Source organism: Canis aureus, chromosome 33 (assembly GCF_053574225.1).
Source record: "Canis aureus isolate CA01 chromosome 33, VMU_Caureus_v.1.0, whole genome shotgun sequence".
In the NCBI taxonomy this organism is placed as follows: domain Eukaryota; kingdom Metazoa; phylum Chordata; class Mammalia; order Carnivora; family Canidae; genus Canis; species Canis aureus.
Genome location: NC_135643.1, coordinates 24565524 through 24592343, shown reverse-complemented (window position 1 = coordinate 24592343; position 26820 = coordinate 24565524). Strand labels below are relative to the sequence as shown.

Here is a 26820-nt window from a genome sequence, read left to right as displayed (position 1 = left end):
GCCGCCGCCGCCGCCGAGGGGGAGCGCGCGGCCGCGAGGCGCGGCGCGCCGGGCAGGGCTGAGGAGCGAGGCCCTCCGTGGACTGTGGATGTGGAAGGGGTTCTGCTTGCACGTTGGGCCTTTTACAGCTGTAGACCCCGGAGGCCGGCAGAAAGGATACTGTGTCCGATGAGATAAAGCATGTGACAGTGCTTTGTAACCGGAAAGTGCCTTTCAAAAGTGAGTTTCTCCTGGAGTCGCTTTTCCCTTGGGCCTCGTCTGGTCTCGGCCCCTTCTTCCCGGAACCGGCTTGGGTGCCTTGGCCCCAGGATGGCACACTTCTGAGAGCGCCCTCCCCTTCTTCCCCGCGGTGCCTGTCTCCGTCCCCTCACCCCTACAGGCCAGGTTTTTTTTTAAAAAAAAGAAAAAATACCTAAGCGACGAACTGCTTAAAGCTGGCCGTTCGGCAGTTTTCTACAACCCTGAGGGTTTTGTTTGTTTTTGCCTCTTAGATGTGACCCGTGATAGTCCTTCCTTCTTCAGATACTTTCAGTTCCTTCTGCAGATCTTTCTTCTTTTTTCGGTTAACTAAAACTAGGAAGGTGGTAAAACAATATAAAAGCTTCAGGTGACTTTTATGTTGCAGGATTTCTGCTACAAGCTCAAGGATCCGTGAAGATCATTACATTTAATTATGTTTATAAAGATCTTTTTTAAAAATTGAAAAAAGGAGACAGCTTCACTTCCTTGCAGCGTCTTTCTTGACGTGACTTTCCTATTTTTACTGAAGTGAAATATCCGAAGTAATGCATTTGCTGACTGCATGTTGTGTGTGTGGTTTGCTAACTTCGTTCGGTGCCTCCTTACGGTTCTGAGCTCCACCTGACCAATAACCTGTAATTCCAACGAACTGCTCCTGGTGCAGGATTTCATTTTGTGTGACTTAGTAGAACAGACGATTGTACTAAGTACGTTTTCTTCTTTAACTTTCCCTTGGTATTTTTTCATTTTAAAGTGAGAAAAGGAAGACATTTTTCAAAACTTGTTCTCTGGACTCTTGAGTATGTGATGGCTTTTCACTTAAAAAAGATAACCATCAGTATGAGAGTTAGCTGAAATCTAGATATACTAATTTTCAATCACTTTACCCTGTTCAAAAAACAGTTACAATGGAAATTCAGTGAGGATGTTTAGATACAGGCTCATGAACTAGAACAACATAGAAGGGTATATACAAAGTGATGATCAAAAGGTTTACCTTAGGATTTCCTTTCAGTTTCCTTTTGGGAGCTTACTTTTGGTTTGGTGAAAGAAGGACCTTGAAGCTTGTTTATTATGAATATTTATATTCTCAGACATATTTGTCCTCCAGATTGTTCTTTTTAGGGGTTATCTTTAATCTCTTTTGATCAAGATGTAGAAGTACCCTTGGGGAATAATTGAAATAGGGGTGACAAAGAAGACATACACATGGCCAACAAGCACATGAGAAAATGCTCTGCATCACTTGCCATCAGGGAAATACACATCAAAACCTCAATGAGATACCATCTCACACCAGTGAGAATGGGGAAAATTAACAAGACAGGAAACAAATATTGGAGAGGATGTGGAGAAAGGGGAACCCTCCTACACTGTTGGTGGGAATGTGAACTGGTGCAGCCACTCTGGAAAACTGTGGAGGTTCCTCAAAGAGTTAAAAACAGAACTGCCCTACGACTCAGCAATTGCACTGCTGGGGATTTACCCCAAAGATACAGATGTGGTGAAACAGCAGGACACCTGCACCCCAATGTTTATAGCACCAATGTCCACAATAACCAATCTGTGGAAGGAGCCTCGGTGTCCAACGAAAGATGAATGGATAAAGAAGATGTGGTCTATGTATACAATGGAATATTACTCAGCCATCAGAAATGACAAATAGCCACCATTTGCTTCAACGTGGATAGAACTGTAGGGTATTATGCTGAGTGAAGTAAGTCAATCGGAGGAGGACAAAGATTGTATGGTTTCACTCATACAAGGAACATAGGAAATAGTGAAAGGGATCATAAGGGAAAGGAGAGAAAATGAGTGGGAAAAATCAGAGAGGGTGACAGAACATGAGAGACTCCTAACTCTGGGAAATGAACAACAAGGAGTGGTGGAAGGGGATGTGGGCAGGGGGTTGGGGTGACTGGGTGACAGGCACTGAAGAGGGCACTTGACAGGATGAGCACTGGGTGTTATACTATATGTTGGCAAATCAAACTCCAATAAAAAATATACAAAAAAAAAAAAAAGAAAGAAATAGAGGTGCCTTGAGAGGCAAATTACAGCCCTTAAATATTTGTTTCTTAATTACAGGCCGCGTTTTCTTGACAAGGGCAAAACAAAGTGTGTTGAGTGAGATTCTTTAGACTTCGAAGGTTTTTCTTTAAAGGAATTAAAAGTAAATACTTCAGTTAAGATATTCAGTATAGTAAAATGTTTTTCTTTAAAGGAATTAAAAAGTAAATACTTCAGTTAAGATATTCAGTATAGTAAAATGTTCAGGTGCCAAAGGTACAATTTGATGTGACCACAGATCAGTGTATTCAGAATCTATCCAACACTCAAGAGAGCTTTGTGCTCCTTCCAACCATGTACCCCTACCACCACCACCACTACCACTACTATTGTGTCTTGCTTTGCATGTTCTTGAACTCATATAAAAGGACTTACATACAGTACACAGTTCTTTTTTTTTTTTTTTAAGATTTTATTTATCCATGAAAGACACAGCGAAAGAGACAGAGACATCGGCAGAGGGAGAAGCAGGCTCCCTGCAGGAAGCCCGATGCGGTACTCGATCCCAAGACCGCAGGATCACGCCCTGGACCAAAGGCAGACACTCAACCGCTGAGCTACCTAGGCGTCCCACAGTATGCAGTTCTTTTGTGACTATCTTCCCTGAGCAGTTTATGTGCATAGCAGGTTTGCTCTTTCCAAGTAGAAGAAATGTAGTGAGTGGAAGTCTGTGATCTACAGATCTTTCTTTTCCTTTCTTCCTCTCATCTTAAAATTCAGAGAAGATGCATTGCATGAACTACATAAATGTATACAAGGAGATAGTTCATAACCCCACCAATAAAATTCTTACTATGTTATAGGGAATATATTTTTAGATTCCTTTTACTTTAAAATTTAAATCTTATTTCAGTCATATTTTTTAATATGCATTTCATTCCCACATTCCCACATTCTTGGCAGTACGTGAAATAGAGGGGCTGAACATAATATCCTACACAGTAGTGACAGGCTTATCTAACCATTTTCTGACATTGTGTCCGACAACATCTGGTTTTATTAGTGTTTATTTCTTATATTTAGATGCCATCTTTTTTTTTTTTTTAAGATTTTATTTATTCATGAGTGACACAGAGAAAGAGAGGCAGAGACACAGGCAGAGGGAGAAGCAGGCTCCATGCAGGGAGCCGGATGTGGGACCCTGGGCTGAAGGCGGCGCTAAACTGCTGAGCCACCTGGGCTGCCCTAGATGCAGTCTTTAAAAGACATAAATGTCCTTTATGGTCAGAAAAGGCCAGACAAAATAATATGTGAATAAAGTTAAAGGAGTTATTTAGTGTTAAGAATTTGAAAGAGAATCAGTAAATCCTCTGCCTCCTTTGTGTCCTACCTAGGTCCATGTCTCTAATTACTTTATGTATGTATGTATGTATGTATCAGAGAACACACATAGGAGGAGCGGCAGGCAGAGGGGAGAGGGAGAGGTAGGCTCTTGGTGGAGCAAGGAGCCTAATATGGGGGGCTCCATCCCAGGACCCTGAGGTCATGACCTGAGCCAAAGGCAGACTCTTAACCCACTGGGCCACCCAGATGGCCCCCAACTCTCTAATTTCTTTACAAATTTCCTTCTATAAACTTATCTAATCCCATAAATTCAGATGTGATCAATAAATTGATGTAGCCCAGATCTCTATTTCCAGCCCAGACTTCTCTTGTACAGCAAATCCCAAATGCCTTCCGGACATCTCTGCATCTGTGCCCATTTTGCTAATGCTTCATTCACCCTTCTCATTGGTTTATGTTTTCTGGAAAATAACACCTTATTGGCTATATTGGTTGCCTGTCTTCTTCCAGTCTAAGACTTTTCTTTGACCTTTGTTTATGGTATCTTTTCTTACACTGAAATTTAGTCTTAATGGAATCAGATTTATCTTTTCCATTATATTTTGTACCCTGGAGATCTTGTTTAAGAAATCCTTTCCTACCCCAAATAACATTTTTAACTATCATTTTATTAAAAGTTTAAAACTTTTATTCTTCATATTTATGTTTTTAATCAACCTACTTTTGTGCAAGAGATAGAGATCTAAATTTATATTATTTATGTATGTATAATTAATTGTTCTAAAAGCATTTATTGAATAGTTTAACTTTTGTTTTATGTCACTGATATCAAATCAGGTTTCCACACATCAGTGGGTAGTTTTTCTTTTCCATTGGTCAATCTGTATGACATCTGTGACACTATCATAATTGCTACAGCATTATAGTAGTGTTAATACCCAGGAGGATATTAACAACAGTTAATATGCACATATTCAAAATTATCTTGGGAATGCCAGTTATAGGTAACTCTATATGAATTTTAGAATTATCTTGTTAAGAACTATTGAAAAGAGTTTGTTAGAGCCTCAGTTTCTCCTCTGTAATATGCTGGTATTAATGGTTGTTATGACTAGATATAATTGTTTTCGTGTGCGTAATGAATGGTTATTATCAACAGTATCGTCATCTTGAGATCTTAAATTTAGAAATACTACCTTGTGACTACAACCTTGTTTATCTGTTTATCTTCTACTCCCTTATTCCTACTAAACTTATTCTTTGACTTTATCAAGATATTTAGTGTTGAAACCATCTCTGTTTTTCTAGTCTGGCCATTCCTGGATTTATTTATTTTTTCCATTCCTCCAAATTGTCACTATTTTACATTACTTATTTATTAAGCATTCTGATTGTTACTACTAGGCTTATTTTGAGCTTCAGGGACCCTGAATTTTAGTTAAGAGATAAGTTCTCCTCACCAGCATCTCTAAATGTGGCTGTAATTCCTCCTATAATTAGCATCTGCCCTGCCCTCCCCTCCAAGTCTTCTGCACTCTGTGTTCTGAAGCTCGTCATCCAAGACCTTGCTTCATCAGTTATCTTCTTAAATTTTCATTTTTCTTGCTGTCTCTTAACCCCACAAGCTAGTGATCTAGTGGCTTTTAGATTTCACCAATAGTTTTTTTTAAATTGAGAAAATCAGCATAGGTTTGCCAACTTTTTATTTTGTCAAGAAAAGATATTTAAAAGCAGTATAACAACAAAAAACTACTACCACCTACTACTAGAAGGTATAACATAACAGTTAAGACATAGACTAGACTATGGAGCTAGACTCTTTAGACTACAATTCTGGGTCTGCCAAAATAATGTAACCTATAAAATCTAGGTAATACCTACCCGTTAAGGTGGTACGTATATACTAATTCAGTGATTAATATACACAAAGCAACTAAACCCACATGGTGCATATACACGCACAGCTGTGTTATCTTATGTTGTTGTCATTTATCTTCTATTGTTGTCATAATTATTTTTTTATGTAACTATTAGCACATCTTTTATTATTATAGCTGCACTTTGTTTTTTACAGTGGTTGCTGTAGGGCTGCATGGTCAGTGTGTTAGTGTGGTGTGTCAGTGCTAATCACATGTAGCTCTTGGGGATCTTATTAAGATTGCTATAAATAAAAAATGCTTAAAGGGACCCCATGAAGATTTCTGGACTACTTCTGTGTATCTCCCTTCTTCCTTTATTCCACTCTACAAAGATAGCAGGTAGAGAAGATTGTACAAGTTTATAGAAAGAAAAAAACAGGCTTCATTTAATGTGCACAAAGGTAAATGTGTTGGACTTCCCAGTAGCAACTCTGGAAACAAAAGGATAATAAATAGAGCAGTGTTCAAAATTCTGAGGGAAAATTAATTCTAATTTAGAATTCTTTATAAGCTGACCTATTAATCAGTTACGAGGCTAGAATAAAGTTATTTTCAAACCTAAAAGGTCTCAGAAAATACATATTCCATACAGCCTTTCTCAAGCTAAATGAGGTTTAAGTCAAGAAAAGTAGGGCATGTAGTTAAGGAAATATGAAACCCCAAATAAGAGAGGAGTAAAGGAATTGCAGATTGATGGATTGGAACACTAAGATTAAATTAATGGAACACCTAACACAAGCATAGCTTGTTTTATTGTCCTTTATTGTGCTTCACAGATAATGTTTTGTAGTTTTTTTCCCCAAACTGAAGGTTTATGGCAGTCCTGCATTGAGCAGGTGTATTGGCACAAATTTCCAACAGCATTTGCTCACTTTGTGTCTCTGTGTCACATTTTGGTAATTCTCACAAATCAAACTTCATTCATCTGTGATCCATGATTATGACTTACTGAAAGCTCAGATGAGTTAGCATTTTTCGTAATAAAGGATTTTTAATTAAGGTTTGTACATTGTTATTTTAGACGTAATGCTATTGTACATTTAGTAGACTATAGTATAGTGTAAACATAATTTTTATATGCACTGGGAAACTAAAAATTTATTTGACTCGCTTTATTGAGATACTTGCTTTATTACGATGGTTTGGACCTGAACTCACAATATGTCTTAGATATGCCTGTTGTCTGAACAAATTACTTGCAGGCTTACTCTCCTGGGCTGTAGTTTGGGGTTAAATGAATGATTATTACATCAGAAACTAATTTTTTTTTAAGATTTATTTATTTATTCATGAGAGACAGAGAGAGAGAGAGGGGCAGAGACACAGGCAGAGGGAGAAGCAGGCTCCATGCAGGGAGCTCGACATGAGACTAGACTAGATCCTGGGTCTCCAGGATCATGCCCTGGGCTGAAGGCGGCGCTAAACCACTGAGCCACAGGGGCTGCCCAGAAACTAAATTTTTAAAAAGAATTTTTATTAAACTTACAATTTATTTATTCAAACATTTTTAAAGGGATAAACAAAACCTGTTAAAAAGACTGTTTTGATTTTAGTGTTCTCATATACTTCCTGTTTCCTCATGAGGAACTCTATTTTAACTCCCTCACCATACCCACAGTTCTAAGAGGAAATACAGCAAACTGGAAGTGAAAACAAAATTAGATAAACAAAACTGTTATTGGTAAATTAATATCATACGGTAAAACTTTTAAAATCATCTTCCATAATACTTCCTGGTACTAAAAACAAATTTATAGAATTGCTGAATAGGAAATTCCTAGAGGTATGTAGTAGAATAGAGTGAGCTTTGAAAAAGTCTTTCTACCTATTCAATGAGTATATACAGTTTTTCCTCGATTTATGATGGGATTATGCCCCAACAAACCCATCATAAGTTGAAATTATTTTAAGTCGCAAATGCATTTAATACACCTAACCTAATGAACGTCATAGCTTAGTTTAGCCTACCTTAAATGTGCTTAAAACACTTACATTAGCCTATATCTGGGCAAGATCATCTAACACAAAGCATAGTTGATAATATCTCATGTAATTTATTGAATACTGTATTGAAGGTGAAAAACAAAGAGTTGTATTGGTGCAGAGTGTTGTTCATGTATTGTTTATGCTAGTGATTTTGTGGCTAGCTGGGAGCTGTGGCTGCTGCCACTGCCCAGCATCACTAGAGAGTATCATATCACATATCATTAGCCCAGAAGAAAATCCTAATTCAAAATTTGAAGTACAGTTTCTGCTGAATGCACACTGGTTTTTCATCATCATAAAGTTGAAAGATTGTGAGTCAAACCATCGTAAAGGACTGTCTGGTCTGTATTGAGATGCCACATTTGCAGTCATTAACTAGAAAAAGATTACAGTTAAGTAAATACAGGGGTGCCTGGGTGGCTCAGTAAGTTAAGCATCTACCTTCAGCTCAGGTCATGATGTCAGGGTCTTGGGACCAAGCCCCACATCAGGCTCCCTGCTTAGTGGGGAGCCTGCTTCCTAAAAGAAATTCTCACTGCCTGCTTCTCCCTCTCCCCCACCCCTGTGTGCACACGCACTCTCTCAAATAAAATTAATAAAGTAAATACACAGATATAGGCATACATACATAATAAAAAGCTTGATTCCATAGACCTTTAAAGTTTCTTTTTATTTTTTGAAAGCCACCTTTTTTGCCCAAAAATTCTCACTATCATTTCAAACCTCAATATCTGGAGTAGATCCAAATCTGGGAAAAGAAAAAGCAGGCTGCAAGAAACATGTATCCTATTTATAAATTTGTTAAACCATGTATATATGCATATTTGATTATACATAGAAAATTTCTGGAAGGATACTTAGAAAAATAACTACCTCTACGGACAGGATGATGGGGGAGAGGTGATGAAGCCTTTACTTTCTACTTTCCTTGTATTTTGTTTGAATTTCTTGCCATGTACAAATATTAGTTTATAACTTAAGATATTTTAAATGTCATGTTTTTCAAAAATGAAAGCACTAGAAACTGCAAGGGGAAAAATCTAAAGATCTTAACTACATAAAAATACTAAAATTCTGCACCTCAAAAGCATCATAAAATCTGATCAACCCTATTTATCCATCTATGATGTTCTTATTTTAAATTTTATTTTATCTATGATGTTCTTTAAACTCATATTCCATACCTAATATTCTCAACATGGCTTTTTAGTGATTTCTTGTCCCTTCTTTATATATTACTAACCTCCCAGTCAGCATCCTCTTGGTTCCTATTTTAGGCTTGGTTTCATTTTAAAATTATGAACCTTGGACAGCCCAGGTGGCTCAGCAGTTTAGCGCCGCCTTCAGCGAGGGCCTGATCCTGGAGACCCAGGATCAATTCCCACGTCAGGCTCCCTGCATGGAGCCTGCTTCTCCCTCTGCCTGTGTCTCTGCCTCTCTGTCTCTCATGAATAAATAAATAAAATATTTTTAAAAATAAAAAATAAAATAAAATTGTGACCCTTTACAGCTATCCCAAACAGCTTTATCCTACTTCATTTTTATAGCAAATATTACCTTCTAAAATGTCTTATTCCTTAAATAATGAGTTGTTTGATGTTTTTGTCTATGTTCCCCATGCACAAAATACACAATACAAATTTTTGTCTATCTTGTTCACTTATGAATCATCAGTGCCTGACACTAGTCGGTGTTCAGTAAAATTTTGTTGAATGATTAATTGAATCATTTTTAAATTCTTAAAAAAAATTTTTTTTAAATTTTTTTTTAATTTTTATTCATAATAGTCACAGAGAGAGAGAGAGGCAGAGACACAGGCAGAGGGAGAATTAAATATCTATATTCCTATAATTCGGCTTCAGTTGGTATATGTTAAGTAATTGGTTATGTTACATAGTGATCATGCTCCTCAGGTGTCTAGATAATTGGTTCACAAGCTTATTCTCTACTGCCCTTTCTAAAAAATATTTTTTTTTAATTTATTTGAGAGGGAGACAGCTCATGGGAGAGCAAGAGCAGAGGTAAGGGTGGGAGGAAGGGCAGAGGGAGAAGCAGGAAGCCTGATGTGACGCTCCCTTCCAGGACCCTGAGATCATGACCTGAGCGGAAGACAGATGTAACTGACTGAGCCACCCAGGTTACCCCTCTATGACCCTTTCTGATGATGGATATGGAGGAAGAGAAAAAGGGCAGACTCTAGTTTTTTATCCCTTCTCACAAGTTTAGGGATTAGAGACCAGAGAGCTCCAGGTACCACAGATGAGCTATAGTGCTCTATCTCTGTTGCTATGTTGACAGCTCCTCTGGGTGAGGATTTACTTCAAAACTCATAATCTAGGGATCCCTGGGTGGCGCAGCGGTTTGGCGCCTGCCTTTGGCCCAGGGCGCGATCCTGGAGACCCGGGATCGAATCCCACATCAGGCTCCCGGTGCATGGAGCCTGCTTCTCCCTCTGCCTATGTCTCTGCCTCTCTCTCTCTCTCTCTCTGAGACTATCATAAATAAAAATTAAAAAAAAAAAAAAACTCATAATCTAGCCGTTGTAATCCACCAAAACCCTAGAAGTTTGGGGAAGGAGTAGGGGAGTGAATGTTTCAATTCTCTATAGGGTATCTGGTCACACTTTATTTCATCAGCAACTCCCACAGACCCTTTGTTTTATTCTATACTGGGAAGCTGTTGCTAATGATATCTGTAGCAATCAGTTGTCTGGCACTGACTGTACCAAGGCAGTGGAGGGAAGTGCCAGGGAACAAAACGTAAAAACTTACTCCTAACCCTTACTAGGGTTTTCTCAGTTTTTTATCTTATTCCTCAACCCCTTGCTTCCCTATTTCTGTAGTTGACACAGGGCTGATTTGGAGTGAGAAAGCCCACAACCCTTACTAGTACTCCATTTTCTCAGAAATCATATATAAGAAACCTGCTTTAAATATAAGGACACTGGTTAACAGTAAAGGAATGGAGAAAGACCCACCTAGCTAATACTAATCAAAAGAAAGTATAGTTGCTATATTCAGGGAAAACAGACTTCAGAACAAGGAAAATTACCAGGGATAGAGAGGAACATTACATAACAATAAAGGTGTCAGTTCTCCAAAAAGATACAACCTTTAATGTGTACATCTAACAACAGAGCATTAAAATAGCTAGGGTAAAAATGGATAGAACTACAGAGAAATACACAACTCCACTATTATGGTTGGAGAATTCAACAACCCTCTTTCAGTAACTGATAGACCTAGCAGGCAGAGAAAATCAGGATACAGTTGAACTTTGTATTACCATCAGTCAACTGGATCTAACTGACATTTATAGAATACTTCACGCCAAAACGAAGAATATACATTCTTCTCAAAAAAGACATTTGTCAATATAAAAAAAATAGCCTGCATACAAAAGTTATAATTAAGGTTAATAGATATGCAGTAAATTTAGAAGAAATATTCATAAGGAAGTTTAACATCTATACTATACAAAGTCCTCATAGAAATTCATATTAAGGGAACTTGCAATTCAACAGAAAAATGGGCAAAGAATATGAACTCAGCAAAGAGTAAACCCAAATGTGAAAAGAAGCTCAGAATCAGGAAAAACCAAGGACATGAAAATTAAGATATTAGATGCCAGATTTGGCCTAAGAGAATGGCAAAACCATTTTCTTAATTCAGCTAACATTTATTAAATTATGATTATGTGGACAGCACTGAACAACACATACATCTAATATACGTGCTTACAAAGTACTATAAAGTGTATCAAATCCCTGGTTTTACAGTTGAAGAAAGGATCAGACAGGTAAATTGACATGGCAAAAATGACATAAAGGAAACATGGGAATTCACTCTATGGGAAATACTTTTCTTTCTGAGTAGGGAATTCATTCCAATGATGTGTGTGTGTGTGTGTGTGTGTGTGTGTGTGTCTAGATAGATATAGATTTATGTTTTGAGTTGGAGTTTCCCACATGTATACTCCATCCACTATTTCCCATGCCAATGCCATCTATCTCACAACTACTGTTACAATTTTCTTGTGTATCTTCTTAGAGCTTTTTTTCTTTTTTCCCCCTTCTGCAGTCTCTCTGAACTTGTTATGGTGTTCTTTCTTTTTCTTTCTTTCTTTTTTTTTTGAGTTATAATTCACAAAACCTTATTAGTTTCAGGTGTAAAGCATGATGATTTGATATTTGTATATATTGCAAAATGATCACAGTAAATCTAGTTACCATACATAGTTACAGAATATTTTTTCTTGTGATGAGAATTTTTAAGTTTTTTAAGATTTACCTCCTTGGTAACTCTCAGATATGCAATACAATATTAATTCTAGCTACCATGTTGTACATCCCATTCTCATGACTTGTTTTATACTGAAAGTTTGTGCCTTTTGACCCCCTTCACCCATTTTGCCCACCCTACCTCTTAAAATCACCAGTCTGTTTTCTGTATCTTGGCGGGTTGGTTGGTTGGTTGTTTTTACATTCCACATATAAGTGAGGTCATGTGGTATTTGTCTTTATCAATCTTCTTTTATGTAACATAATACCCTTGAGGTCCATTCATATTGTTGCAGATGGCAAGATTTCATACTTTTTTTTACGGCTGACCCATATTCTAGAGTGTGTGTGTATACATATTTATATATTTTCTTTTTTTCCCTCTAAACTTTGATCATTTATCTTTCTTTTTACTATTTTTGAGTATAGCTGACAGTGTTAATTTCAGGTGTACAACACAATAATTCAACAAGTTTGCACATTATGCTATATTAACCACAAGTGTAGCTACCATCTGTTACCATACAATGCAATTACAGTATCTTATATTCCTTATGCTGTGGCTTTTATTTCCATGACTTATTCGTCCATATATACTACATTTTCTTTACCACCCATTTACCTTTCCACATGCACTTCAGTTGTTTCCATATCTTGGCTACTGTAAATAATGTAAATAATGCAGTGAATATGGGATGTATATATTTTTTGGAGCACTTTCATTTTCTTTGAATAAATACCCAGAAGTATACTTTCTAGGTCACATGGTTCTATCTTTTCAGGTTTTTTTTTAAAAGATTTTATTTATTCATGAGAGACAGAGAAAAGCAGAGACATAGGCAGAGGGAGAAGCAGGCTCCCTGAGAGGAGCTTGATGAGGGACTCGATCCTGGGACCAGGATCACACCCTGAGCCAAAGGCAGACGCTCAACCACTGAGCCACCCAAGGTCTTTTAAGTTTTTTAGGAACCTCCCTACTGTTTGCCAAAGTGGCTGTACCAAGTTCTATTCCCACCAACAATGCACAAGAATTACCTTTTCTCCATATCCACACCAGCATTTATTATTTCTTGAGTTTTTGGTAACAGCCATTCTAATAGGTTTAATGTAATTCCCAGAGCTTTCTTATATAAAAACAAATCTATATTCTCCCCTTTTTAAAACAAGTGATCAGGGATCCCTGGGTGGCGCAGTGGTTTGGCGCCTGCCTTTGGCCCAGGGCGCGATCCTGGAGACCTGGGATCGAATCCAACGTCGGGCTCCCGGTGCATGGAGCCTGCTTCTCCCTCTGCCTGTGTCTCTGCCTCTCTCTCTCTCTCTGTGTGACTATCATAAATAAATAAAATTAAAAAAAAAATAAGTCCTTGAGGCACCTGGCTGGCTCAGGTGGTGGAGCATACAACTCTTGATCTCAGAGTTGAGTTCAAGGCCCATGTTGGGTATAGAGATTACTTAAAAATAAATAAATAAATAAAAATGAGTCCTTTGCAGTTCCACTTCTGGTAATGAAGAAGTAGGTGAGTTTTGATGAGAACAACTAGAAATGTGGGATCCCCAGGACTTATTTTTAATGTCAAAAATTATACTAGATGCCTCTGACCTCTCTCTTACCAAAACACACAAGGTCATAATAGTACACGTTTAACATATAAACTAAATAAGTAAATACCTAATAAACATAATATATATGTGTGCATATATATGTATATATATATATATTACACACACATACATGCATGATTAGGCCCAGGTCCCCTGTGATATTCTGTTACTCTGGGATTTGTAACTCAAGGAAGGAAAACACTGCTAGAAGCAAAGACATAGTCTCAGGAAAGTTACAAGTATATTTGAAAGATTTTTTTTTTTTTTTTTAAGGGAGAGAACACACAAGCTAGGGGAAGGGGCAGAGGAGAGAGAGAAGTAGAAGCAGACTCTCTGCTGAGTGGGGAACCCATCATGGGGCTCAGTCCCAGGACCTAGAGATCATATCTGAGCCGAAGGCAGATGCTTAACCAACTGAGCCAGGTGCCTCACAAGTATATTTGAAGGAACATGAGGAGCCCAGTTTGCTGAGATTTCACGTATAAAAGCAAAGGTAAAGTTCTGGTTTGTATTCTCTATACAATAGGAAACCATTGGAAATTTCTTCATTCTGGTATTTTTTAATAAAAGCTGTGTTAATCTGATAGTGATATGCATGATAGACTGAAGAAGTAGGGATAGAGGTAGAGAAATCTGCTGGGAATTTATAGTAATGGATCAAATATGAGTTGTTGATGACAGGCATCATAGTGTAATGAAAAGAATGTTGACATTAGAATCACAGGACTTGTAATTACTGGTCCTGTCAGCTCGGGCCAGTTATTTAACCTGTCTGATTCTGCTTATTTACATGCCTATCACCTTGGAGGCCTTTAATAGAATGATGAAATACTAATAACTTTTGCTTAACTCACAGAGTGGCTATACAAATAAATGATGACAAAAATCTTTTAAAATGTATATCATAAACTTAAGGTATAATGTGCATTTGAAGATCCAAATAATTAAAAATGGAGACAGGTAGGGAAGGAGAATGGTGAAAGAAAAGATGATTCAAATATGGTGAATCCTGGTGACATAAAAATAGTCACTTAAATCAGTCAGAAGAGGAACTGATTTGGGAGATCAGGACAAGGGTTAAGGAGAATACCGTGATTTACTTCATTTTAATTGTGGAAATGTTCAACAGGGCAGTTCTCTATTACATCTGTTAGTTTCATATATTCTTAGATATTTTCATTTGAGATGATTCAATCTCCTTTATAAATAAATTTTAAGTTGAGAGAAAGAAGTTATCTCCTTGGGAATATGTATTTCTTCCTCATTTTTAATTAAAAAAAATAAAGCCTGTACGTGCTGATTTGATAAAAGTTCCATCTATTTTGTCCAGTTTATTAGTGTGATTACACAGGGCATTGACTGGTTTAAGGATTATTTATTCCCTCCAATTTAATACCAAACTGCTGGGGTGCCTGGGTAGCTCAGTCAGTTAGGTGTTTGCCTTTGGCTCGGGCCATGATCCTGGGGTCATAGGATCAAGCTCCATATTGGGTTCCCTGCTCTGTGGGCAGCCTGCTTTTCTCTCTGGCTGCAGCTCCCCCCTGCTTGTGTGCACTCTCTAATAAAAAGTAAAATCTTAAAAAAAAAAAACCAAACTGCTATTCTTCAGCATGCATCACTCTAAACAGTTATCACTACTAGTACTTTAGGGTACTAGTACCTTACTAAAAATCAGGCAAACATTTTCTTTAATTTCTATTTGAATTTCATGTGAGACATAACAAGTGTCTTATTGAAAGTCTTATTGATCAGGGTATCTGGGTGGCTCAGTGAGTTAAGCATTCAGCTCTTAGTTTCAGCTCAGGTCATGATCTCAATGCTGTGAGATCAAGCCCCAAGTAAGTCTCTGTGCTTGATGGGGAATCTGCTTGGGATTCTCTCTTTCCCATTACCCCCAACCCCCTACTCACACACACATGTGCTCTCTAAAATAAATGTAGAAATCTTGGGGAAAAAAAAGTCATATGCATGGTTTGTTTCTTTTATATTTTAAATGTATATGTCTTTAATTCAGACCGTGAACTTTAAGATGGTTTCTTTTCCTTTTGAAATGCTTGGTTTCTCCTAGTTGTGTTTAAAATTAAATTGTAATGGACACTCAACCATAGCAATAGCTCTATCTTTTGCACTAAGAATTTGTCCCCCATAGTTTGTTTATCTCTGGACTGCTTAGTATGTTACTGAATCTGTAACTTTACATTTCTAATAACATCCAGCATCTTTAGTAAGTTTAGACTTCAAAAAATGCTTTGTTCTCCTTTAGAAAGCTGATTGGGGGTTTAGACCAAACATTCCTCTTGTATCATCATTTGCTCCCTCTCATTTTATTTTAGTTTCCCCTACTCTTACATGAATAGAAATTTGGTTGTCCAGAGTTGTTTGCGTTTTTTGGAGGTTTTGTTTTGTTTTGTTTGCCCAATACTATTTTCTATATTTCACAGACCTTTTCGTTCTACTCCAAATAAAATACTTTTTTTTATTTTTTACGTGGGACCACAGAAATAATGTATTGGTATCCTCCCTTATCCAGTAGACTTTGGCATTCTCGACCCCAGGGTACTTGAAAGTGAGAAAAAAAAAACTGAGCAATAAGGAAAATATGTAAGGTTTATTCTGCAGCAAAAATACTGATCCGTTCTTGAGGAATTAAGTGTTTCCCAAAGGTGAGGTCTCTGCGTGATTAAATTATTTTTCGATTATTCATCATGGACAGTAAGTCAGTGCAGTTTGAAGGTCCTTGTCATTACTGGTGAGCTGGTAAATATTTAACAACTAGCTCACCAGGGGGGAAAAAAAGCTTTGATTGTGGTGTTTACAAATTTTGAGGGGTAAATACTCCACTGTGGCTCATTTCAAGCTACCACAGGACATCACAGAACACAGAATTGGAAGGAGATGTATAATTATCAAACTATAATATAGTATGTCTACAATATGGATATGATAGACATAACCACAAAAACATGGATAATAGTAAAATGATCAAGTGAATTTTTAGTATTACTGAGTTTTATATATTGGATTTTAACATAATTGTCAGCTTATATAATTAATTTTTAATAATGGCTGTGTTTAACAGCCTGTAAATTTTCTAAAAATTTTAAAATTCACACTCATAAGGCAGCATAAGCCAACTCTAGGATAGTAGTGCCTACACAGTTTTAGAAGTGACTTAGGCACTAGCCAATATGAGTTGAGTTCTTCATGCCTTTTTCATATTCTTCCATGTATATGTTACCTTGTTATGACTTTATTACTTTCTGAAAATTCTAAGGCTGCTGCTATAAATGTTTAATTTGTGTTACCTGTAAATAAATACAAACAAAAGGAACTCAATAAAACAATGGGAAAAATATAGAGACTTTTCTTCAAGAAGAAATACAGATGGCAAAGCAGCACATGAAAACATGCGGAACATCTTTAGTCACTAGGTAAAAGCAAATTAAAATGACAATGAGATATACCACTACATACCTATTAGAATGGCTGATTGAAAAGACTGGTCATAACAAGTCAGGAGGAACTGGAATTCTCATACACAGCTGGGAAGAATGTAAAACAGTATAAGCACTTGGAAAACAGCTTGGTAGTTTTTTAAAAGGTTAAATATGTACCTATCAAACGATTCAGCTATTCCACTCCTAGCTATTTACCTAAAAAAAGTGAAAACCCGTGCTCATACAAACATTTATACAAGAATATCTGTTACAGGCAAAAACTGGAAGCAACCAGAATGTCCACTGATGGGTGAATGGATATGGGAATTGTGGCATACCCATACATAGAATACTACTCAACAATAAAATTAATAAACTATTGAGTGACACAACAGGTAAATTCCCAAATAATTATGCGCTGAATGAAAAAAGTCACAGAGGGCATATTGTTTGATTCTATTTAAAATTGTACAAAATGCAAACTATCCTAAAAGACAGAAAATGGATCAGTGGCTTCCTGTGGATACAGGGGAGAAAGGGTTGGGGGAACAACAGGGTTTACAAAGGAGTACACGGATACTTGTAGTGATGCTATGTTTATTATCTTGATTTTAGTGATTGTTTCATGGGTATATACATTATGTCAAATTACCAAACTGTACACTTTAAGTATATGCAATGTATTGTACATCAATTGTACTTCAGTAAAGCTATAAAAAATTTTTAAAACTGATCTGACCGAGCAGCCCCAGTGGCTTAGCGGTTTAGCGTCACCTTCAGCCCAGGGCATGATCTTGGAGTCCCGGGATCGAGTCCCATGTCAGGCTCCCTGCATGGAGCCTGCTTCTCCTTCTGCCTGTTTCTCTGCCTCTCTCTCTCTCTCTGTGTCTCTAATAAATAAGTAAAATCTTAAAAAACAAAACAACAACAACAAAAAAAAAACAACTGATCTGACCAATGGAAATGAGGAAAAAGCAACTGTTTTGTTCTAGACCACATACCTTTTAGGGTAAAACTGTGTAGGTTCTTTGGGTAGCCCTAAGCATATTGCCAGCTTATACTGAGAAGTCAAACAACTGAAATTCTCATGTCTTTATCACATGTCTGCTGTTAGGCCAGATTCTCTTCATCTGAGTGCCTATCTTTATACTTTAATATATTTCATACTATTTGTTTCTCACATGACTATTGTAATGAGGCTTTGGTATTAATATTCATTAGATCATTGGTTTTTCACTCTGTTTAGTGAACACTAGGGATACAGAACCATATGAGGTATCCTGAGTGGGTATGGGATCAGAGATAGAGGGAAAGTGATAAAGATTCTGAGTGGGCAAGTCCTTAGCCTCCAACTCAGGCAGCTTCTTTGTTTTGTAGACTTAAGGACTCTTGGTGGAGGGGGAAGCATGAAAAATCATCTATGCTTTCCATAAGCCACATTCAGAGGCTAATGCATAGTAGTTGCTCAATGAATACCTGCTGAATGAATCTTGATTAAAATAGAAAATGCCACTCTCACTTCTTTCTGTATTCTTCTCTCTCATGTGGCATATAAACTTTTAGTCTGCCTTTTGAGTTTCTTGAGATAGGAGTATTAGTTTTTGAGAAGAGCTGTTGATTTTACACTAAAAGAACAGTACCAATTGCAAGGAAGATGGAAGAGTAGAAGGATCCTGAGCTCACCTCCCCCAAGGGACACACCAAGGTTACAACTACATTTAATGCAACTCACTTTGAAAACAACCTGAAGACTAGCAGAACAGCTTTTCCACAGCTAGGGATATAAAGAAAAAGCCACATTCAGAAGGATAGGAGGGGCAGAGAGTCAGGGACCAAACCCTTGGCACAGCAACCCACAAGCAGGAGGGATAACACAGGAGCTGAGGTCCTCTCTAAGGAGTGAGACGAATCAAGTCCCATACCAGGCATCTCTGGCTCTGGGGACCTGCACAGAGAAACGCCCATAAAACCTACCTCCGAAAATCAGCAGGACTTACCTTAACTCCAAGAGAGTCAGAAGGCTGTGAGAAACCAAGATTCCACTCAAAGGGTCAGAGCACTTTATCATTTGATCTGAGATCCAACATAGAAGCAGCAGTTTGAAAAGTACTTGGGTTATACATGAAGGAAATTTACTAATTTTAGGGTGTGTGCTGAAGGGGCTAGGAAGTGTTGGTGGGCACCATTTTTCTTGCCTTCTTTCAGCTTAGTTGGCCAGATGCTTGTGGGAGCCAGTTCTGACACACTCTCCATCTGTCCTGATAACACTACTTGCCCCACCCCAGCATTCCCCTGCAGACCTGTCCAGCCCAATCGACACCACACCTGGCAAACACCTGGGTTTTTTTTTAAAGATTTTATTGGGGTAATCTCTACACCCAATATGGGACTGGAACTCACAACCCCAAGATCAAGTTGCATGCTCCACTGACTGAGCCAGCCAGGTGCCTTGGCTGCTTCAATTTTGACCAGTGTTTCCTCAAAGCAACTTCCACCCCGCCACATGTGGCGGGCAGCCCCAGGGCAGGCCAGTGCACCTCCAGAGCAACTCCTGCCCCAGAGAGGGAAGGGTTCCGGCCCCACCCAACAGCATGCTCATAGCAATTGTGGCTAAGACTCTTAGCTGCACTGGGAGCTAACTCCATCCACCAGCAGACCCACTATAGCCAGATTTCTCAACTAGCCGCACCAGGGTCCAGCCTTGCCCACAGTAGTCAAAGCGAATCATTACAGCCAGCTAGGTTGGAGGCCAGACCTGCCCACCAGTGTGCCTCCAGCAGTCATGCCCAGTCACAACAGGAGGGTGCATGCAGCCCAGGGGACATCGTTGGGAGTGCCTGGTTCTGGTAACCATAGAGGATTGTGCTACTGGGCCCCATGGGATACCTACATAAGGCCATTACTTTCAACATCAGGAAACATAGCTGACCTATCTAATATACAGAAACAACACAGACAAAATCAAGAGACAGAAGATTATGTCCTAAACAAAAGAACAAGACAAAACCTCAGAAAGAAAACTAAATGAAAGAGATAAGGAATCTATCTAATAAAGAATTCAAGGTAACGGTCACAAAGATGTTATTAACCAGTTTGAGAGAAGCATATGAACTCAATGAGAACTTCAACAAAAAGAAAAACAAAAAAGAATCAGAGTTGAAGAATAATAGAAATGAAAGAAAAAAAAACTAGAGAGAATCAACAGAAGAATGGAACAGTGATCTGGAAGACTGAGTAATGGAGAGAACCCACGCCAAACAGTAAAAACAAAAGAAAAAAAAAAAGATAGGTTAAGGCGCTTCTGGGACAACATCAAACAAACTAACATTCATAATTCAGGGGTCCCAGAAAGAGAAAAGAAAAGGGCAGAAAACTTATTTGAGAAAATTGCTGAAAACCTCCCTATGTTTAAGAGGATGAAAACAGTCATCTCAGTCTAGGCCACACAGAGAGGCCCAAATAGGTGAGTCCAAGGAAGTCCACATCAAGACATAATAATTAAAATGTCCGAAATTAAATAAATATAAAGAATCTTAGAAGCAGCAAGAGAAAAGCAAACAGTTACATATAAGGGGAACCTCAAAAGGCTATCACCTAATTGTCAGCAGAAAGTTTGCAAGCCAGGGACACCTGGGTGGCTCAGCAGTTGAGCACCTGCCCCTGGCTAAGGGCGTGATCCACGGTCTCAGGATCCAGTCCCACATCAGGCTCCCTGCCTGGAGCCTGCTTCTCCCTCTGCTTACATCTCTGCCTTTCTCTCTCTGTGTGTCTTTCATGGATAAATAAATAAAATCTTTTAAAAAAATAAAGTGTTGGGAAAATTGGACAGCTAAATGCAAAAGAATGCAATTGGACCACTTTCTTACACTATACAAATTAAGTGCAAAGTGGATTAAAGACTTAATATAAGATCTGAAATAATAAAACTCCAAAAAAGAGGCCATAGGCAGTAAACTCTTGGACTTAATATTTTTCTGGATATGTCTCCTCAGGCAAGGAAAACAAAAGCAAAAATAAACAATTTGCACTACATTAAACTAAAAGGCTTTTGTACAGCAAAAGAAACCAACACAACAAAAAGGCAACCTATAGAATGAGAGGAGACATACATATTTAAAAATGACATATCTGCTAAGGGGCTAATATCCAAAATATATTAAAAAGTCATACATTATCAGAATAATAACAATAACAACAACACTACAATTAAAAAATAGAGGACCTGAACAGACATTTTTCCAAAGAAGACATTCAGATGGCTGAGACTCATGAAAAGGTGCTCAGCATCAATAATCAGGGAAATGCAAATCAAAACCACACCGAACTATCACTTCATAGCAGTCTGAATGGCTAGTATCAAAAGACAAGAAATAGTAAGTGTTGACAAAGATGTAGAAAAAAGGTAACTCCTATGCTTTCTTGATGGGAATGTAAACTAGTGTATCAACTATGGAAATTTTCTCCAAAAATTAAAAATAGAAATACCGTATGATCCAGTAATTCCACTTCTGGGTATTTCCCCAAGAAAATGAAAACACTAATTTGAAAAGATTATGTAACCCTATGTTTATAGCAGCATTATTTACAATAGCAAAGATATGGAAGCAACCTGAGTATTCATCAACCGAAGAATGGATAAAGCACTCCTTCCAATTGATTTAAGTTGAAAAAAATGGAGTATTAATGGTCAACCCCTTCCTGCCTCTTCCCACTTAAAATTATTTTCATTTTTACCCATTCTAATCTTATTTCCTCTAGTGTCTGATGTTTCCCCATTGTTCAAAGTCAAATACTCAATTTTTTACCTACTGTCACATCTTGTGAAGAAAATGACTCCATATGAATCTTTCTGTTCTGTATCTCATCTTTCCTGATTTCCTCTGGAATATAAATATACTCAAATTTCTCTTTCTAAAAAAGCACCCTCCTTTGACCCTGAGTTACTCTAAGCTAATTTCCTATCTTCTAACTTCCTACCACGACCAAGCTCTGCATTTTTCCATTCACTCCCCAACATGCTTAAATTTGTCAACAGTACCTCAACAAAATTGAGCCACCAGTGACAAAGTTAGTTGACAAAAATTTTTAATTTTATTTATTTATTCATGAGAGATAGAGAGAGAGAAAGAGGCAGAGACACAGTCAGAGGGAGAAGCAGGCTCCATGCAGGGAGCCTGACATGGGACTTGATCCCGGGACTCCAGGATCACACTGTGGACCGAAGGCGGGCGCTAAACCGCTGAGCCACCCAGGGATCCAGTTGACAAGTTTCTAATCCTTAGCATAACTTTCTATACCGTTTCACACTTGATATTTTAGTAGTCAAATATATTTTGAATGAATAAAATGAGAACCTATGAAAGGAAGCAAAAAAGTTGCTCTTAAACTCAAGAATACCCAAGGAATTATAAATAGCTGTAGTAGCCAGAACAATGTCTCTCCTCTGATCTTCCATCCCACTGAAGATGTCTACAATCCCACTCCCTGGGATCTGTGAATATGTTATGTTTATAAGCAAGGGGGAATTAAGGCTGTGGGTGGAATTAAGGTAGCTAACCACCTGGACTTCACATGGGTAGATTTTCCTGGATTATCCATGTAGGCCCAATATAATCACAAATATTCTTATAAATGAAAGGAGGCAGGCAAGTGTATCTGAGTGATGCGATGTGACAAAGACTCAATGGGCCATTTCTGGCTTTGAAGATGGAAGGGGGAAAAAAAAGAAGATGGAAGGGGGAAAAAAAAGAAGATGGAAGGGGATCACGAGACAGAACTCATACTTCCTGTTTCAAAATTTACTGCAAAGCTACAGTAATTAAGAATATGGTAATAGCACACAGATAAACATATAGACCAAGGAAATAGAACTGAGAATACAAAAATTAACCCATACACATCTGCAGTCAATTTATTTTCAACAAGGGTGCTAAGACTTTTCAATAGGGAAAGAATAGATAGTCTCTTCAACAATTAGTTTTAAGACAAATACTTTGTGCCCCAGAACCTCTAGAAAAGAATCAATCTTGCTTATACCTTGATTTTAGACCAGTAGGACCCATTCAGACTTCTGACCTCCAAATATCTAAGATAACTGTTGTTTTAAGCCACTGAATTTGTAGTAATTTGTTATATCAAGAGTATTACAATAACCATTTCTAATTTTCCTTTACAGTACAGTTGAACTGAGATGCCTGGGTGGCTCAGTGGTTGAGCATCTGCCTTCAGCTCAGGGCATGATCCCGGAGTTCCAGGATGGAGTTGCACATGGGGCTCCCCGCAGGGAACGTGCTTCTCCCTCTCTCGGCCTATGTCTCTGCCTCTCTCTCCATGTCTCTCATGAATAAATAAATAAAATCTTTAAAAAAATAAAGTACACTTGAATCTTGTGACTTTTTCTATTGAGTCTGATCTGTTGAGTGGAGCTTGGAAGTGATAATAGGAAGGAAACCAGGATCAAATGAAGCATTCTTTATATCACTACAACTACTCTCTTGCTTATAATATTATCTAAATACTAACATCCTATTACCAGAAATAAAACCTTTATGAAAACTTAACAGGATACATATGTGCTTTAGGAACAAAAGTATAAGGAAATAAATAATTCTACTTTATTATAATTTTTTTTAATTCTGTGAGATTGTATGCTTCTCTAATTAGTGGGATAGAAAAGAAAGCTTATTGGTTTCTGTTAGGGAGCAACTGTTAATGGTACAGGAGAGGAATGTGGGTGAACTAATCTGGCACTAAAAAAGAAAAGATGGGGGTGGGTCCCAGAGCCAATCTAAACCATACAGTGACACTTAAAGTTAAATATACAGATTGGCCACCAATTTCCAACTTTCTAAAGCTTTCATCTCACCATTAAATATGATTTTACCCTCTGTCCAATTATACCTGCTCTGCTTGAGTTCTTGCCCTAAGTTACAGGAAGTAATGAATTCTTGTTATTTGAAGGTAGGAGAATTTCTCACTAACAAAACAGAAAGGTAGGATGCCTCATTCTGATGGGCAGAGATCATTCCTGCTATATCGACTGGAAACTCTTAAGGGGTATTTTCTCACAGGAACATGAAACATAGAGAGGTTGGATTTAGAGAATAGCCCTTTGTGGATTGATCTGGAGACAGAATTACTTTCCTATGAGATGTTATATTCTTGGTTCCTGAACAGGAATGAACCTTAAAGTGCACCTAAGCCCTCCCCCCCACCCAACTTAACTTTCACTTTAGAATCAACTTATTTATCTGTCCTACCTGCCTAGCACTTCTTGACTCAGAGTCACAAAGTCAGACTCAACAAATTTGACTTTAGGTATGTGACAAAAGGATTTTTTAATAATCTCTACATCAGCATTTCTCAAACTAGAATCCATGAATTCTTTCCCAGATTTTCCCCCATATTGTGATTTATTTAATTAATCTATAATAATAATAATATAGTCATAGTTCAAATCACTGCAATTGCCATTTATAACTAAATACTACCATGTGATACCAGAGCCTGTATTGTTAGTATTGTGTAGCAGTACTCTGTCTTAGGCAAATGAGAACAGGAATAGATAATAAACACTTCTGGCCATGGGAAAGCCAAATGACATCAGTAAAAGAATGAACAGAGGTCTCTTAAAGATCTAGTAGAGAAAACTGGTTAGCATATATGGAACAGAACAGTTAGTACAGACATGCCAAATTTAGAGAACCTAAATAGTGGCAATTAGTTCTGTATTTATTTATTTATGTTTCAGGAGGCAATATGCAAAACATTAAAAAAAGTGGCACATATTTTTATTAGTTTATACTTTTCTACATTTTATAAACTTTATTTACAAGATTCTTTAAGAGTTAAGAGCATAAAGAGTTCATACCAAGTATTATGTCTTAACCTATTTTTATTACAATGGTATAGATTATTATGATTTTTATATATGATTTTATTATAACATTCCAATAAAAATAACTGGAAGAGTCTCAAAAATGTTTTAAATATAAACTCTACCTAGTAAATACACTAAATGTACTATGGGTCTTTAGTGCAAGTACTGCAACTATTTTAGGTTTTTCTCACGATCACATTTCATCTAGATTATTTCAATAGCATCCCAAGTGGTCTCTGCCTCTAGTTTCCACCCCAACACACATTTCAGTTACATCTTCCACATTGCTTTCATATTTATCTTTTTGTGATTAAAATCTGATCAATACTTAATGTTAAAATTTAATTTTCCCACCCCATACCCTTCAGAATAATATCTGAACTTAGTACCCTGTCATGTTAGGCCCTAAATATATCCAGCCTGGTCTTCAACTGCTTTGTCTTTTCTCATTCATTTCCTCCTTTGCCCTCCCCTACCCCGATTGCAGCCAAAGTACTTGCCAAACTTGTAGTTTCCAAAACTTACCAGGTCAAGTTTGCTGAGACCTTACATTGTTCCCTCTGCCTAGGTTTTCTCCTTTTTTACCCCCCAGTTATGCCTTTTTTCATTTCTTTAAAGACAACTCTCTTCCACATAGAAACTTATCCTGAGCACCCCCAGCTAAATTAAGTACATTAATATTACTCTATGCATGCATTTATGTCATCACATTATGGTGACAGATCCTTAAAAGTATCCCCCAATTAAAAGACTTTCTGAAAGGTGGCAGCTGGATCTTTCACCTGTGCATATTCAACATCTAGCTCAATGCCTTGCATATAATACGCATTTGATATGTATTTTTTTTAAAGGTTTTACTTTTTATTCATGACAGATACACAGAGAGAGAGGCAGAGACACAGGCAGAAGGAGAAGCAGGCCCCATTCAGGGAGCCCGATGTGGGACTCGATCTCGGGACTCAGGATCGCGCGCCCTGGGCCAAAGGCAGGCGCTAAACCGCTGAGCCACCCAGGGATCCCCTGGTATGTATTTTTTTAATATTTTATTTATTTATTCATGAGAGTCACACAGAGAGAGAGGCAGAGACACAGAGGGAGAAGCAGGCTCCAGGCAGGGAGCCTGATGCAAGACTTGATCCTGGGACTCTAGGATCACGCCCTGAGCCAATGGCAGGCGCTAAACTGCTGAGCCACCCAGGGATCCCGTATTTTTCTTTTCAAATCAACAGGGAAGATGGGAGTAATATCAACAGGTCTCTATTACATTAACATTCTTCAGCCTAAACCTTCACTTAAGGAGAAACTTCCACTTGGCCTAGTTAGACCCAAATATTGCTGACTGACAAACTGTGAGTCTCTTGGTTTTGCCTCAAGTGGCATGAAAAACAGTCCTATACTGGGCAGCCTGCGTGGCTCAGCGGTTTAGTGCTGCCTTCAGCCCAGGGCCTGATCCTGGAGACCGGGGATCCAGTCCCACGTTGGGCCCCCTGCATGCAGGAGCCTGCTTCTGCCTGTGTCTCTGCCTCTCTCATGAATAAATAAGTAAAATCTTAAAAAAAAAACAAACAAAAAAACAGCCCTATACTATAAACGGATGTTATTTTTATTTCATTTATTTATTTATTCATGAGAGACATGGGGAGGGGGGGTGCGGCTAAACTGCTGAGCCACTTGGGCTGCCCCTAAATGGATGTTTTTAAAAGCCACAAATAAGGAGGCTTTTGGGATGGAAGAATGCACTATCATATGTGAACAATGTTAGATTGACTACATTTCAAGTTAGCAAGTACAGAAATGGCAATCAAGTTGTGTAAAACTGAACCACCATAATAATGGTAGCCTAAATTCTATGCCTGAGGGTAATTCTTACAGTGCTTGAGCAAAGAGGAGGAAGGAAAAATATATATCCTTTTTCCTTGTTTCCTTAAGAATAGTTTTGCCTTTGACATTTTTCTTCCCACTTCTGCACACCTCTTCAATGTCCTTTACCTTTTTTCCCTAATTATAGCCCAATCCAAGCCAGTAGGCATTTAGTCTTATCTCTAAAATGCTCCAGGGTAATCTGTCTTTTCATTACTGCAGAATAAAAAGGAAAACAAGGAAAAGCTAAATTCACAAAAATCT

The 26820-nt window shown here is 37.9% G+C and overlaps 1 long non-coding RNA gene across 1 annotated transcript; it reads left to right on the top strand.

The window, feature by feature from the left end:
• Positions 1 to 2: 2 nt before the first annotated feature.
• Positions 3 to 23190, top strand: LOC144303783 (uncharacterized). Its single transcript, XR_013370760.1, has 2 exons — positions 3 to 219; positions 22993 to 23190. It is a non-coding gene; the product is annotated as an uncharacterized LOC144303783 (long non-coding RNA).
• Positions 23191 to 26820: the final 3630 nt, after the last annotated feature.